This window comes from Enhydra lutris, unplaced genomic scaffold (assembly GCF_002288905.1).
Source record: "Enhydra lutris kenyoni isolate GAN:26980312 unplaced genomic scaffold, ASM228890v2 scaffoldscaffold24, whole genome shotgun sequence".
In the NCBI taxonomy this organism is placed as follows: domain Eukaryota; kingdom Metazoa; phylum Chordata; class Mammalia; order Carnivora; family Mustelidae; genus Enhydra; species Enhydra lutris.
This window is the reverse complement of record NW_019154108.1, coordinates 891,538-908,975: the sequence shown is the minus strand read 5'-3', so window position 1 is coordinate 908,975 and position 17,438 is coordinate 891,538.

Sequence of the window (17,438 nt, the reverse complement as noted above, 5' to 3'; positions counted from 1 at the left end):
ACCACCTTATACTCTGACTGGTTGGAACCCACCTGAGTCCTATGCTCCCGGAAAAGAATAAAGGTTCGGAAACTCTCCCACCCCTTGGTTCTCAGAAATTCCCTGCCCTTTGAGTTTCTAAGACTCTGGCTAACTGCGCAGGACCACCGCGCCCCCCAGCATTCTAAATATTCTCAGGTGAGACCGTTCTCACGACTCTCATATATTCGCCTCCGGAATGCCAGGTCACTTTCCTCGTCTTTGAGACATTGCTCAGGAACAAACGCTTTCCCTCCTGCAAGCGCCTGAATGAAATCTTCTCAGTTGTCGGGTGTATTTTCTCTCTCGCCATTCCCTGTTGTCACTCTACCGGTATCCTGAACCCTCCTCCCACCTCCCCTTTGGCTTATACCATTAGGACGGCCCTCAGCAGCTGGAAAACTCAGGGCCCTCCATGCCGGCCCCAGCTGTGGTTTAGGGACCTCTGCAACATTGCTTGTTCTGATACAAGGAAGGTCTCCAGGGGGGACAGCGGGAGGGGCTCAGGGCCTGAACTGAAATGCTTGGACACAAACCTTCTTCCCCACGTATTGGGATCTCCCCCTCACTTGGGTTCAGTCCTGCTGGCCTGAAGTCACGGTGGTGGTAGTGGGTTGGAGGAATGGGGGCAGGGATGGTAAATGAAGAGCAGTCACTTTCCTCTTTTCCTGACACCCCTCTTAGAAGACCTTCACCCATGAACTTGCAGGCTTGGCCCTTGAGGCAATGTCTGGATTTGCAACCCGCTGGTCAGCCTGATATCACCTCTGCCCGCCCAGTCGTGCCCCCAGAGCTCATGAGAAATGCAGGGTCTGAGGCCCAGATACAAAGAATGGGAACTTTCATTTTGACAACATCCCCAGTGATTCATCTGCACATTACAGGGCAAGGGGGTAGTTTCTATACTATGTGGCAGAGGTTGGGGGCTCTGTTGGGGGCTGGGTGGCCTCCAGGCGATTCCCATGAAGAAGGGCATCCAAGCTAGAGCCTTAAGATCCTGGTTTCCTGCAGGTTCAACGGGGACAGAACAAGTGCAGCAGGACCTGCAGGCCGTTCTCTGAGTCCTGCTCCCTTCCCTCCTCTTCTGCCCGCTGGCTCTCAGAGCCATGCTCTGCTCCCTGGCAGCGTGCCTGGCCATCTCAGGCACTCCTGACACTACTGGGTAAGGAGAAAACCCCCCCTGGCCCTGTGAATTCCCCGTTCTTAGAATGGCTTCCACCCTAGTGGAGAGCAAGCTGGTCTTTGGAAGGATTTTTCTCTACGTATCTCTTGGATACAGGGATGACTGATGGCGCTATGAATCGTAAGCTGCGCTCTGACTCTTACGCACTAAATATAGACTGTGCACACGCTGGGAGAGCTAAGTTTAGCAGCGCTGGCCGGCAGGGAGGGGAGGGGCCGGGGGCTCTCCCAGGACTGGGTGGAAGGAACCAGCCCTAAGTGAAGGCCAGCAGCTGCTCAGCCTGGTTGTGACTTATCGCTCCTGCCAGGGAAGGAGGCGCCCTGGAAATTTCATCCCTGGCTGATTTGTCTGTTGGATGGGTTTGTTGAAAGTCGTTTTTCTGCTTAAAAAAAAAAAAAAAAAAAAAAAAAAATGCAGATCAGGAGGCATCTCTCTGGCTCCATTTGATTAGTTTTCCCCCTTTTGGGTTATAGCATGGTGCCGTCCTCCTCCGGCTGAGTTCCTATCTCCTGGTGGGTCATTTCTAAATCTGTCCCGTGCTGCCCCAGATCTCCTGTGTTTAGTGAGATGACAAGGCTCTAGATATTTAGAGCGAAGGTCAGAACGAGAGTGGATCTCTGACGCTGCCGGACTGCAGTGCTCCAAGCGGCCCTTTCTGGTTAGAAAAGTCCCCGTGGCCTGGTGGACTATGGGGAAAGCCACTTAGCCGGCAAGATCTTTGTTCAGGTCGAGGCAAAGGAAGGAAGAAACAAGATCTCTTGGCCCTGCCCTTTTCCAGCAGTGTGGAAGGGAGCATTCGGGCAGCACTGAGCCTCCCTGGGCAGAAAGCGGGCAGGCAATACAGGGTGGCATCGGCTCAGGACACAGAGCCTGTCTGCTGGCTCTCCATCCCCCGCATTCAGACCAGTGGCCATTTGTGGGCAGAGAAGCCCCAGGAAACATGAGTTAGCCATTTTCCCCTTCATGGTCAAGAGTCTGCGTCCCTTTCCTCCGGCAAGATAGAGAGCGCTCATCTGCATTTTGATTGCTGTCTTTGGGCAAGGACGACTGAAAACAGGCTCTGAACTCCCCCTCCCATGACCTCCCATTAGATTCACTCACACGGCCCTAGTAAGGAAAGAGGAAGGGGACCTGTCTCCTCACTTGCCCGCGAATAAATCGTATTTGATTGACTCCACCGAGTTTTCCTCCACTTCTCCCAGTTCCCCCAAATCAGGAGTTAAAGAAGCCCTACAGGACATATGTCGCACCAGCATCACAAACGGAGGACCGCTCCCTCCGCCATTTCTCTCTCAGCAGCCTCACCCCCCAGGGTGTCTCTGAGAAACCGACTGGTCTCACCTCCAAATAAAGGAGACGAGGAAGAGTCTGACTCCCTGATTGTTTAAAAGTCCTCGTGTTCACAGTTTGGGGACAACAGTCAAAGTGGTTGTTACCCAGGGGCTCCCAATCCGAGCTTCGAACAACACAGCTAGCTCCCCTCTAGGGACTAAGGGAAAACTCAGCCTTGGGTTTCTAGAAGAACTTTCTAAGAAGTCTCAATCATGCTGATTCCCAGTGTTTTCTACTAGCCCATGATTATATCCCAAGGAGTTGAGGAAAGTCTCCTGCTTCACGGAGGCTGAATATGGTGCCTGACAGGGCTCGTGGAGGTACAGCAGACAGTGCCCGGGGGAGCCAGGAAGCCATGGGGAGCTTTGCTCCGTGGCTTTGTGTGGATCAGCCCACAGGGGTCCTCCGTGCCCTCCCTCCGCCCCCTGCCGGCATCAGGCTCTGTCTCACTGCCTTGCAGACTTGTGATGCGATTCCTGTCTAGAAGAAGAGTGAGCGTGCCGTAGTGTCCCTGAGAAGTCAGCAGCCCGGAGCCTCTGCTGTCAGCTATCCTGGTGTCACCTACCACGCCGGAACGGTTTCACATCTGAAGGAGGGCGGCCTTGATCCTGGGGACCCAAACTGGTGCATAAGGTAACGTCACCAACTTAGGTTCACCTCATTTTACACCACCCGCTGACAAATCTCCCCTCCCTTTCCAAAGCACAAAGTACTTTATCGCTTGATTTATCTTTAATTTTTCAGGACTTTTACTGGATACTCTTCCAGTGACGACCCGACATGGACTCACAGACTCTCTGAGGGTCACTGGATTCTGCAGAATGGTGTGTCTTCTGGTGTTTCCACTCACTAGACAAGCTCTGCAGGAAGACAAGCTAAGCCTTGGAAAGCAGAGTAAAGCAAATGACCCTTGTCTACAGAAATGCAAGTGCATTTCCTCGGTAGAGATTTGGTTGACTTCCATCCTATAGACAAGTTAACCCCAAACATTGTATCTGACTGCTGACTGCACTCCGGACCTGAACCAGGGTTGCGTCCATGAGCAGATCCACTGCTGTGTCCCTGACTGTGTGTCTGTGTGTTCTTCAAACTGTCCTTTACACGGACGCCAGCATCTTGCTCGTTCCCTAATCATGGGTTCAATAAAATGTTTGAAATTTATTCATTTTTGCATTTGCATGGGACTCACAATTTTTGCCTTTTTGAAAACTGTACTTTAGCATGGCTTTTTAATTATAGTGCTAAGAGCTATGATATCATATTAATAATCATTCCCTATATCAGCTTTAGTTTCCATTTTCTTAAAGGAAAAGTGGAAAAACTACCTACTCATGCTAGACTTAATTCTGTGGTACAGAATGTTAGTACAGAAGCACTCTTCTGTTGTTTCCTGACTCATTATAAGTGAAAGAAGGAGACAGTCACATGTATTCACATTTATTTTCCCAGTGCTTTTATGTGCACCATCTAATTTTATATATCATAGAAACCTTGTGATGAAATTACTGTTGTTGTCATTATTATAAAACACTTGTTCTATATCAGCCACTATTTTAAGTTCTGTGCATATGTTGGGATATTTAATCATTATTGCAATGCTAAGAGGTGTGTAGTATTAATATGCCCACTTCCCAGATGAAGAAACTGAGGCACCAGGAGGTTCAGCAACTTACCCAAAGTCATACAGTGAATGAGCGGTAGGTTCCCATTTAAACCCAGGCAGCCTAACTTCAGAGCCTGTGTTCTTAACTGCTTTTTACAAAGCCCAATTTCGCAGTTGAGAAAACTGACAAGGGAAGTTACTTGACCAAGGGCACAAAGCAAGTAAACGGTGGCACCGAGACTCACTCCCAGGTCCGCCTGACGTTAAAGGCCAGCTTTCTTCGCCATCGCAAAAAGAGTGAAGTTTGATAAGAGCCTATAGCGTTTGTCCTATTGACAACCTAATCAGATTTGCAGAAATCAGACAAAATAATCCACATTTTGGTCCTCCAAATCAGCTGGAAGGAAAGAGGTGTTGCGCCCGGGTGGTTCAGTGGGCTGAGGGTTTGGCTCTTGGTTTCAGCTCAGGTCATGATCTCAGGGTCTTGGGAGTGAGTCCCCCGTCAGGCTCCGTGCTCAGCAGAGTCTGCTTGAAGATTCTTGCTCTCCGCCCCTCCCCTGACACTCACTCTCTCCCTCTTTCTCTCTCTCTTTCTCAAATAAATACTTTTTTAAAGGAAAGAGATTTAAGCACTTGAACCTACAGAAAAGGGTATAGCACTTTGAATCTCCTCCAGGTTTGGAGGAGCGTGTGCGGCTCGGTGCTGCGTTTGTCGGGGCCCGTCGGGGCGGTCCGACTTCTCACCGCTGTCCTGCAACACCCAGAGGGCAGGGACATGCCCTGAAGGGCCTGACCTGGTTCCTTGCGCAGAACAAAGCCAAATAAATCCTGTGGAATTGCAACCACCTGATTGTCCCAGCCTGGAGGTGTCTCCCCAGCCGAGATGCTGACTGTCCCCAAACATGAGGACCCAGAAGAGTTTCTGCCAGTTACCAGGGGCTGGGTGCTGGGGTGGGCGGCTGTGGGCTGAGGCTTGGGAAAGCCAAAGATGGGGAGGAGTGTGGCTGTGGGTACAGGGAAGAAAGAATTGTGGGGAGAGGCCCCCGAAGAGAAATCACGCTATTAATCAGTCACAGCACTTTGCTGCCCTCATCCCTCACCCAACAAAGCAGCTCCAAGGCCTCTGGGCTTTTCCCCTCCCTTTGCCTCCTCAGCTCCCTCCCACACTGCGTGCCCCCACCTACGGTCACAAAGGGGCCCCAAGAGGCAGCTTTCCCACCATCCCGCCCCACCCCATGAGCACTGCCGAACCAGCCCCAGCTCCGCTGCCAGAGGCTCCTGGGCTCCCCCCCACCACCCGGCTGCTGGCTCCGCACTGCGGTAGGCACGGAGCCTCCAAGCCTGCTCTCTGCTGAGATCTGCAGTGCGGTGCCTGCCGGCCGGTCCCCAACCCCGCAGGGCTGGCCGTGCTCCGCGGCGCCGCTGGCTGCCTGCAGGTTACGTAAGCCCGGTGCACGCCTGCAGTGAATTCATCTTTTCAGTCATCCAAACTCCTGCACAGACAGGGAAATCTGAAACGTTGCTGGGCTGCCCCCCTCTGCCCTCCTCTCTGTCCAAGAGCGGGGCTCCGGAACAGCGAAGCTTTCTGACCTCAGAAAGGCAGGAATAGGGAAGTCTTCTTCCTAAGGAAACAGGAACACTTGGAAAGGGGATCCCTGCGAGTGCTCTGACCTCTTTGCCAGCACAGAGCCTGGCCTGACCTGCAGGGACAGCCTGCGGGGGACCCCACCCTGCACCAGGGAGAGCCAGCCCAGAGAAACGAAGGACAAACTGGTTTGTGCTAACTCTTCTCAAACACCCCTTGGCTAACTGACATCATAAGTGGTTGCTCTCTGCCTGACTTTACTAGAATGTTCCACCCTGGAAACAAGAATTTTCCGTCGGGTAATGGGATAGTCCTAATTTCCTGCAGGCAAGAGTGAGTGGCTCTTTTCTCCTCCTCTCACCTCTCATCACCCAGAGCCACTCTCCTCCACCCCGAGGAGCTTCTCAATCACACCAGGAAGCCCAGGCCCCAGAGAACCTGCCCTTCACCTTTGTGGGGTCTCTCCTTGTCTTACAGAGCATGAGGCTGTGCTGCCCAGTTCACCATCCTTCTGCCTTTGTTAGCTGTAGGCAGCACCACAGAATGTCTTTCTAGTGAGGACAAGGCACTTTGTGGGGTTCGTGTCATAACCCCCTAGGCAGCAAGAGGAGCTAATGCAGAAAATTCCCTCATGGAAGGAGGACCAACAACCCTGTTTATCCTGAATTAAAGGGAGAACGTGAGACTTTCAGTGGAGAAAGTTCTGGACAGACAGAGACAAGTTGGTGGCCGGAGGCAGGGGTAGGGGATGGCAACACAATTTTTTCCTGATGACCTGACTCTGGACTAAAAGGAAATTTTTTCCTTTCCAGAGTATAGGAGAGAATATGTGCTCCTTGAAGAGACGCACTGGAGAGGACATCTCCTTGTGAACATGTGAGAAACCGAATAAACAGAACTTGACTGGGATGTAAAACAGCAGAGCCGTCTGGGGAAGGGATCAAGAGACCTAACGGGCTAATCATGTTCAGGACATTTAATCTTCAGCTATGCCTTGTTTATGCCAGTTGGAGTGGCATAAGCCATAAAAACAGACTCCACATCCAGGACGGCAGGATGGCATCCCCACAGTCCTCCCCTGGCTCCCCCCACCCCCAGCCCCCGACGGAAGCTGGGAGTGCCGCAGCCATCCTCCGCGTGGCATTTTCTGGGCATTGGATGTGGGTCTCTTGGAATCAGGCCGCCACAGCATAATGGAAAGAGCCCTGGTCTGAAAGTCGGGACGCCTGAGTTCTATTTTCATCCCAGCCCCCCCCCGACCGTATGACCTTGGGCGGGCACTCGACTGTAAAATAAAGAAAGTAGCCCCCCCCACCCCGTCCTCCCCCCATGGTTGTGAGGAGGCGTGGCTGTGACCGAGCGTCAGCTGACTCTGGAGACTCGTGCCCTCACCAGCAATCCCCGGGCTGTCGTGAGCCCCAGTGTCCGAGGCTCACCCACTTTTGCCCCAACGTCAGGACCCGTCAGATCCCCTTCTCTTGACTTTGTGTGCGTCCTTCCCTTGTTCATCTGTGCACTCTGAAGCAGGGTTCCTTGAGCGCTGAGGGTGTAAATGAAGTCTCCTTCCAGACAGGCTGTGACTGAATTTACTCACCTTTAACAATAACCCAGTCAGATTGACAGACACCCAGAGCGAGGAGTAGGGTGGAAGCCGGTCTAAACCAGTGGCTAAAAGCCTACAGCCACAACTCCTACTGGGGGCACCTGAAGACCCACTGACCTTGGAAGAATTTCCAGGGTTCGAATCCCTAAAGTCTGAGGGCTTGGGTACGCGTGCACTCTCGGTGACTCACGCTAAACTCAAGTTCATCATCGTTGTGTCGACGGCGCACAGACTGTTTCATTTAGCGTACTTCCTGAGAAGAGTACAGTGCACGAGTGCGTGGTTCAGGAGAGAGAGGAGAAAACTGAAAATAAAGATGGGCAAAAAGGCAATAGAGAACCCTGGCCCTACCACTTGGGCAGCACCTGGCCACTTGGGCAGCAGGAAGACGTTCGCCACGTGGTATGAGATGAGAAACAGACTGAAGACCTCTGGGCTCCATTGCTCAAGCTAATGTCTGTTCTTTGCTTGAGCTCACTAATCCACAAAACTCACACCGCAGTCTTAATTTACATGGCCAGTAATTTACAAAACTGTATTATCTTAATTTCTGGCTGCTGTACACTTAGTGAGACGCACAAGATATGCACAGTTCTACGGTGGGACCCTGCCTCTGTAACTGCCACATCTACCAATGTCTCTCTTTCCATTAAAGCTCCTCGGCCTGTCCAAATCGGGGTTTTAATTTGGATGATGGAGGCTGTATTCATTGCTCATCACACAGACCTGCTGTCTCTTTCTTCTCTCTTACTTTCCTGCTTCCTGATATTTTAGCCCATTTGCATTGTTCTTTCATCAAGGAAAGAACAGGAAGCAAACTTGCAGACTCACAGTCCCCCCGCTGTATCTGAGTGTCTACGCTCAGACCAGTCACGGTGAGACAGAGAGGCCGGGCTCGCCAAGGAAGCAAAGCAAGAGAGATGGCAGCCACTGAAGTCCAGAATGAGTCTGCAGCACCTCTGAGAAGACAATGTATGTCAAAGGAAAAGCAGACTGTAATTAAGAGAAAGAAAAACAATAGGTTCTTACCCATGGCACTGTATTTTCTATGTGAAAGAAGAGTATGGGCTTTCCAGGAAATAAGTAAATCGTGTCCTGTAAGAGCAAATGTTCCATCTTATACTTCTGTGCCTTTGGGGCAGGGACAGAACTCATCCGATGTTTAGCTGGAAAATGATCCCTTGGAAAGAAGACTGTATTTCCCACCCTCTTTGCGGCTGAACTTGGCCATCTCACCGCCTTCTGGACAGCGAGCTCTAAGGGCAAGGGGTGTGTGTAACTTCTGCGAAGTATCTTCTGGAAAGCAGGAGCATGCCTTCCCTTTCTGCTTCCTGCTGGGTGGAACGTGGGTGCCAGCATGGGAATGGGAGGCGGAATGACCCTGGTTCAGCGAATCCCATGCCAGATGAGATCCTGCTGAACTCCTGACTGTTGCTACGACAAAGAGAAACAACCGTATCTGGTTTAAAGCACGGGGATTTTGGATATGGGCACCACAGCTCAACCTACTCCTTTGTGTTACAGCCCTACAACTTGTGGAAGAATTCCTTGCACTCACTAGCAGTTAGGATTGCCACAGTTATGGTCATTGACTAAGATATGTTGGGGATGTTTCTTTCTTCAGATTTGGGGATTTTGGTTTTGGAGCTTCAAGGATATATGTGAGAGAGAGCACTGGCCTATGATTCACCTTAGGGGGACTGAAGCAGCCCGTGGGAAACATATATGTATATTCTGACGCATGTCACAGAATAAGATGTATATAATACATAATTTTATATATTCATACACACACAAATATGGGGCAGCGTCTACATAGTGGTAAGTAGAAGCAGAGCAAACGCCACTCGGCCCAGGCTGCAGGGAGCCAGGATTCAAGCAGAAGCACTACTACTAGCCGGTGGGCGCAGGAATTGGTAAGACTGTGTGGAACCGAACTGCCAATACCTACCACCACTTAAAAATGCTTATTTTCTCTTATATAGCAATCCCATTATTATTTGGGGATCTACGGGAAGAATGTGGACAAACAGCGATGCCCCAAATTTCCCTGTAGCCTGGGTATGGGGAACCAGTACACCCGCCTGTCGGACGCGTCCGGGCAGGTAACCGTGCGCTCTGCACCAGCTGGTTTCCCGGGGGCAGGAGCTTCCCGGAGGGGAGTGTGGCCTCGACTCCGAGCGCGGCAGATGCGGGATGACGCAGCGCCTGCCCCCACCCAGGCCCGCGTCCGCCCCCTCAAGCGGGTGTACCCGCAGGGGCCGAAGGAGCTTTCGGCGGAAGGAGGCCGGAGCCGGCCAGGACGCCGTGGGGTGCGGGAAAGCAGCTGACCGCGGCGCCGCCGCCTCGCCTGGGGAGACGCCCGGGGCCGGGGCGGGGACAGGGCCGCCCGGGAGACGCCCGCAGGCCGCGTGGGCGCCGGCGGCTCCCGGGGCGGGCAGGTGCTGCCCTCCGGTGGCCGCGCGGGGAACCGGGCGGGGCCGGCGGGGTCGGGGGCAGGTGCGAAGGTCCCCGAGCCGCAGGGAGGAGGGAGCGCGGCGGGCGGTTACGGCGCACGCGCGGGGCTGTGCGGCGCGGCCCGAGTTCCCAGGGTCTCCGCGCCAGAGCTCGGCGGAGTAACCGCAGGGCGCCGCGACCGTCCCAGAGCCCAGGGCGGCGCCTTCCCGCGCAGCCACGCTCTGCCCTGCACCGTGGGGGCCGGAAGCCTAGAAACGGCACTTCTCGGATTTGCTCGGCAGCGGGTGTGTGGACACCGTCAGTGGACCGCACTTCCCGAGCCCCGCAAGTCAGGAAGGACGCTCGGGCCGCTGCCGGCGGCGGGAGCCGAGGCCTGGGCTGAGCATCAGCAACCGGCGGGCGGGGCAGCGGCCCGCAGCACCTGGCAGGGCCCGCAGCCAGCTCCGCCCCACAGCCCGTGTGGCTAGGTCTAGGGCTTCCCTCATCACTGCTGGCTTCCAGGGGGAGGTGTGTAGGCTGTATAACCTGACATTCCCCCATGAGAGCCCTTCACGCTGAAAAATGCTGAGGGGCTTCTGCTTGCAAAACCAAACCTGACGGATAACGGTACAGTCTGATGTTTAGCGACTGGGCCCTAGGATGGCTCACACTTGGTTCAACCCACATTCTGCACTTAATTTTAGGGAAACCTTGAGCAAGTTCCCTGACCCATATTTGCCCAATTTCTTCATCTGCAAAATCGGTTAATAAAATCACCTACCCCGTAGGACTGTGACAGGGATAAATTACATGATACGTATCAGCATCAATAACATTAGCTGTCACTGTCACTGAATATCAAATAACCATCAGATCAAAGTGGCACAGTAATAAGTATAATCGCAGGTAGAAAAAGAGGAAGAAGACAGTACATGCGCAGTATAATGTCAACTAACTGAAACACACAAACAGAAGTACACCAGCATGTTTTCTCTCCAGGTGATGGGATTACCGTGATTCTGTTCTGTTCTGTATATCTTTATGGTTTTTCAAAATTATCTACAATAAGTATGTATGTCCTACATCATAAAAGGAATTAACTTATAATATTATTAAAATAGTCTACAGGGAAGTTACTTAAGTATATGTTCAATTCTCAGCGTTGCTCACAAACTCAATGTCCCATGGAAACATACCTAAATAATACTGTCTTCTTGGCATCTAATATTCACTGTTTTTTAAAGTTCTTTTCTCACCAACCCAGAGATAAGTAAACATTGTGATAAATCCAGATCTGGGAGCAGTAAAGCCCCAGTTCAGGAAATTCACAAAAGGTAAACCCTGCAGGTGGCAGAAAAGTTTGTGAAATTGTTCTGGGCAATCTGTTTCCCTCTAACTGCAAAGGACGAGAATCTATTTCTGGGTCAGCTGTGGTTTGATATCCCATTGGGAATAGATTTCAGGAGTTTGGGATGTTTTGTTTTGCCCTTAATTAGTTTCCTTCACTTTGACAGCATTGCAGGACTAGGGTGCCATACTCCAACTTTACGTCTGCTGTTGTCACAGAGTAATTAGTAATAAGCATGTTCCCTTTTACAGCCAGAGCGTCTCAGTGTACACAACAGTGTGTGTGTGTACTCTTTGTAAGACCTACCCAAATAGCAGTGAGTCAGGTTTTAACAAAGGTCTGTAACCAACAATATGGAGAGAATTGCTCCTTAAATTAACTACCTAAGAAGGACATCTGGGGAGTTTGGGAAGGTTTGTTTGTTGTTGTTGTTGTTGTTTGTTTGGGTTTGTCTTTGAAAAATTTACTTGGTTTTATTTTTACTGAGGTATAATCAACATGCAACATTATATCATTACACCAGAAGCTGATACAATGTCATATGTTTCAGTGTTTGATGAGTTTTCTGGCTGGAGAAGTTATAGATCAGTCTTCTGGTCTACCTGAGAGCCCCATACCTTGTATGTTTCCCTTCTCTAGCTGGGTAGGTTGGGCCCAGGGGGTGCCTCTTAAAACAAGTATTTGATTTAAGGAAATAGTAGTTTCTTATGTATCCATGTTCCTATTTATAACCATAAAACAGCCCTCCCTGCTAGGAAATTCCAAGCAGTCATATCAAATGAACCTTGTAACCGCATCCTATTTTTCTCTGCATCACCAGGGCCTAGCACAGGAGCACTTGGTAGAAATGAGACAACCCAGACTGAAAATGGAACTTGCTGTGTTACTGATAGAGATGATGGAGGAGTCCATTACTTGGGTTTATCTATTCACCATTTCTGTGTACATGGTTTTCCAATCAACTTCTTGAAATATTGTTTCAGTTGGAATTTTTATTTACTTTTTAATTTCCTTTTTATTTCTTCATGGTACCTAGAACAGGGTCGGCATAGAGCAGACGCGCCAGTGAACTGAGTCACCAGGCTGGATCCTGGTGAAGATAAAAAATCATCAACACAGACACACCACCTGTGAATTAAAGTGTAGTGCAGAAGACGAAATATATACACAGCATGTTTTTGGTTTGTTGGTGCATAATCTTGATAACCTGCAACACGTGTCTACATTTTCTCCCTGCTAACCTGCGTCTCCTTACTTTGCTCTGTGTGAGCTCGTAGGCTCCTTAGCTGCAAGACGGAGTACGAATTTAACTGACGAAGACCTATTAATGAGCTGTAGGTGAAGGAGACGGAGCCCTATCCTAAAAAGGCCTCAGACACTCATGAAAAGCTTAAGGACAAGACGGTCTGAATGGCAAGTGCCAGATGAATGCAGTAGGATCTTAGAGGAAAAAGAGATGACACAGGGTTTGGAGAGACAAGGAGGAGTCTCTGGCAGGAAGTAAGTGTGAACTAGCTCTTGAGACGAGGGAGACAACCACACTATGCAGATAGAGCTTGGGCCCCAGCGGAAGTTCTGGGACCCTGAGTGGGGCAAAACAGCAGTATAATCCCACTGCTGGGGAGCAAAGGGGTAAACATGGACATAGATGCTGGTGTACCTGTGTGAGCCAAGGACTGGAGGGACCCTTGCCCCAGTGTGATGGCTTTATTCTATCTCTTAACTAGACTAAAGCCCAGATGGTGATGGCAGTGAGGAGAGGAGACTCCAAGGTGACAGAGAAGACACTGTCCTATCCTAGTTGAATGGGGCTTGAAATTAACATATTAACATGGACTAGAGATTTGGAAAGCAAAAATGCTAGGTTTCTTGTACACTTTTGTTTGTAGACTGAGATGTGCTATTTGTGTCTCTGTGCAATCTTGAAAAAGACAAACTCACTACCTGTTCGTGCCGCTGGCCTGGGAAGGGAGCATGGGGGAGGCTTTTGTCTCCAGAGCCATCATCAGTCCTGTGGTACCTGCGACTTATCAGAGACTGACTTCCAAGCTGGAGCTGTGCACAGAGCACCATGGGTCTGGACGCTTTCCTACTGCCGAAGTGAACTCAGTACAAACTTCCACCCACTCCAACCGGAGTTGCAAAATTGGACTACAAATCTCAGAAAAGCAGAGAGCATTACCTGTCAGATGGTTAACTTGTCATTTGCCTCAGCTCCCCCTGAATGGGATGGACAGTCTTCCCTGCCCTGCTTAATTTGACATTTCTGTTCCCCTCATAGGTATAAAAGAGGAAGTGTTAGAGCAAACAAAAATTTCTTTTAATTTCTTTAATTTCTTTAAAATTTCTTTTAATAGTGGGAGAATGTGTGTTCCAGAAATCAGCCTACATGTTGCTTTGTTTCATTTAGCCTACTGGCATTGTATATATAAACATTCATTTTCAAGAATCAATATATAGTCTTTGTTTCTAAGAAAAGTTTGCATCCTTGTATATTTATTTATTTTATAAATTTATATGCCTGCCTTTCTTGCCAAAACCAAGCTGGTTAGCTAATTTCCTCCATGAAGCTGTCCGCGTCATGGAAGGCGCGCTCACCAATGGAGCGGAAGAGCAGCAGGAATACGGAGCAGACACGCACTCGGCAAGTGTCCTTGGGTGAGTGAATAAAATTATCAAAGTGTTAAGGAAATATCCTCGATGAATCAACATAGAAAACAAAACAAGTATGGATTCTGAAGTTGCGTTGAAAACATTCATTTAATACTTTTTACCTATCAGGATTGTCCTAAATGAAAACCGAACAAATGTTTGCCTCGTTCTCACCTCACACATGAGAAAACTGGAACAGAGAGAGGAGAAGACGGTGCCACCATCACTCAACACAGCCAAGACTTGAAGCCTGGCAGTTGGTCTCCAAAGTTCACCAGACCACCTTCCGCGCCATGTTATGCTTTCCTGTTCTTACGACACAGATACGATAAATGTCTAAGAGCAGATGACTTTATAGTAGGAATGAAGAAAAATGGGGAGGAGCCCGTGTAGACTCAGGACTATGAGGCAGGAATAGGGCCAGAACTTGGAAAAGCTACAAGGTGAGATAGCAGAGGGGCAGAGACCAGAACGGTTTACCAGTCAGACTAACTAGGAAAGCAGAATGGACTTCACACATGGAAGACCCAAGGAATGAGGTCAGTGCAGGAATTCCAACGGGATACAATGCAACAAGCCAGGGATTAATAACATCAGAAACCTGGTCTACCCCCACACTGGAATGACTAAGAGAAAGCAGTGTCTTGGCTTGGATTTGCCACCTCCCACAGGAACTCAGAGCCCAAGACTAGTGCCTGTGGGCAAATACAACCAACTCAAGCAGTGAAAGGTTTGGGGGCACAGACACCCAACCCACGCAGTCAAAAATCCAAGTATAACTTCCGGCTTCCTAAAAATTTAATTACTAAATTAATTTTACTACTTTTGACCAAAAGCCTTATCAATAACAGTTGATTAACATATACTTTGTATGTTCTGTGTTATATACTGCTCTTCCAGTAAAGCTAGCTAAAGAGAAAGAAATGAAACGAAACGAAACGAAACAGTGGCAGAACCAATCTGTTCTCCAACAACACGTTGTGAACATCAGCCTGGAAAATAGGCAGAGTGTCATCATGAGTCCCCCTTTCTCAATTCTCTTGAAATAGGAGTTGGTCTACTCAGTTCAAGTTACCTAGGGGTCATTTTTCAGAAATCTCTTGGGTAGACACAAAAACCTTGCCAAAATTAGAATCACTGAGTGGCATTTATGATTTGGCCCTCTGCCCAACATCTGGAGGTCCTAAAACCTACCAACCATAGCTCTTGGCCACACACTCGCCAGCAGGAAGGCAAAGGGCTTCCATTAAAGTGAGGCAGGACAGAAATTGAAAATGTCAGTTTGCAGTTTTTTGTCTTACTGTGTTCTTTTTCTCATGGCTGTCGAGGAGACTACAGAGTGGGTAGGGGCTAGTCTCTGAGAGAGGCTTCCGGGGTTGGCTCAAAGGAAAATTCAGCAGTAGTGGCTGATTTGTATTAGCTATACAAAAATTTCGTTTTATTTTATATTTATTTCTTCAGTCAAATTAATCAATAGTAAGATCTTAAAGGCATCTTGGTTTATAAACTTTTACTAATCTTTAGAGTAAGGCACAAAATTAAATATAATCCCAATTGAAATTTTAAAAAGTCACAGAGGCAGAGGGAAAGCAAAACAGAAATGGTAGCCATCCCGCAGTCTCTGTGGATGGTAAAACGATAGATGGTTTTTGTTTTCTCCTTTTTACTTTTGTGTGTTCTCTAGGTTTACTATTTTAATAATAAGTTTTACCTTCTTCTGTTTTGGGGGGTAAAGGGATTTGTGAGTGCCCATGAGAAAAAAAAAATAATTTAAAACCATAGACTCTAATAATTGTGATATATTGGGATACAAGAACTGACCGGGAGAATGGTAAGTGGGAGCTGATACTGGAAAGGTTCTGTGGTCTAGATCTGGGTGAATAGACGGGGTTTAGCCCTGTTGGACCGATAATGATAGAAAATGCAATGTTCCTAGGTTGTCCCCGTTCTTCGCAGAAGTCCATAGGCCAGTATTGTGACTTTCCCGTAAGCTTGTGGGTTTGTGCTTCGATCAAATCCTATCATCGGACCTGACAGAATAGAGGCATGACGGGATGGCTGGCAAGTGCACCTCCTCCGTGGAGAGGACAGAACCCCTCCCCCACCCACAAGTGTCCAGTGATTTGTGACAATGTCAATGGGCATAGAAGAGGGGTGAGAAATTGAGAGAAAGAAGGAAAAACAGAGTAAATCCATCCTTGGCTCTGAGATACATGCAGAAATTGCCAGCGGACCCCTCTGTTTTAACAGCCATGGGGGGAGAGCGGTCACCGAAGTCACACTGCAGGAACATGGGACAGGTCCGAAATGGGAAAAGAAAGTTTGCTGTGATGACCAACTCTCTGAATGGGAGGGAGTCATGAAGCCGTTTTAAGAACTGGTGCTTGGAACTTGTGTGAGCTCAGCCAGCTGGACAGACATGCTCAGGGCCTAGGAGAAAAGTGTGCAAACCCACTGCACCCCTTGCACATCTCCTGGCTGAGCAGTCCTCCTGTGGGGCCTGCCCCACCCCCAGCTCCACACACACAGAGGCCACATTTCCATTCCTCCAGCCAAAGAGCATCACGGGCCAGGTAAGCCACCTGCACCATAAGGTGACAGACAAGCTAGAGAAACGGGACTCAGCTCAGAGCACACCTGTCAGCTCCCCAGACCGGGAGCTCTGCTGGCCATGAGGGCCACTGAGCACAGCAAGAGAAGCCACAGCAGAGAGGACCAGGGCTCCACTGTCATTTTAAAAGCGGTCTTGGGGACCCCCAGACATACTGGGGGGAGGGGCTTTGCAAGGGCCCCAGGTGCTGCATTACGGCTGCGGGTCTAGGGCCAGCAGGCCTGTTCCTGGGACCACATCCGGACTGAAGAGCTCGTGCTGCCCGAGGCCAACCAGACAGCAGAGAAGCCTCACTCGCGGGTCAGTGTCCCTTGAACAGTTACATAACTTCACATACAGAAAATGCAAGTGCATAGCCACGGAAGAACTAACTTTATCCAGCCGTCCCACCTTCCGAGTGCGCAACTCTGAAGTGACAGGGTTTTGGCTGCTTCGTGAGTATGCTGGAGGGTGTGTGCGTGTGCGTGTGAGCGTGAGTACGTGTGTTTCACCTCATCCCAAGAAATATTTAGTCCATTCAAAACAAAACAAAAAGAGAACATGAACATGCGTTAAAGGAAGATTCTAAGTAGTGCGAGTGCCAAGCCCCCTCGGACAGAAGCCAAGCCGAATGAGAAGTTGAAAAGTAAGAAGTGCAGGTCTGGAGCCCCTGCTGACTCTGAAAAGGGAGTGAACGTTCTGGAGACCTGCCCTGTGCCAGCCACATGATGGCCATTTTGTTTCCTGACCTTCAAATGCAGCTGGTCTGCATTTAGCCCTTAAGGACGTGCAAATTAAAATCACAAGAATCTGTGTCACATCTACTAGAATGACCATGATAACAACAAAAAAAAAAGGTAAGAACAAGTTTGGGTGAGGATATGGAGAAAGCTGGATCTTCACACGTTGTTGAGTATTAATGTATAATGATACAGTCACTTTGGAAAAACAGTCTTTCCCTTTCTTGTATTTTGTATGTAAGCTTATAATAACATCCAGAAACTCCATTGCTGGTATCTACCCAAGGGAAATGAAAAGAAAGAAAAGGCTTGTACCTGAATCGTCACATAAGCACCATTCATAGTCAC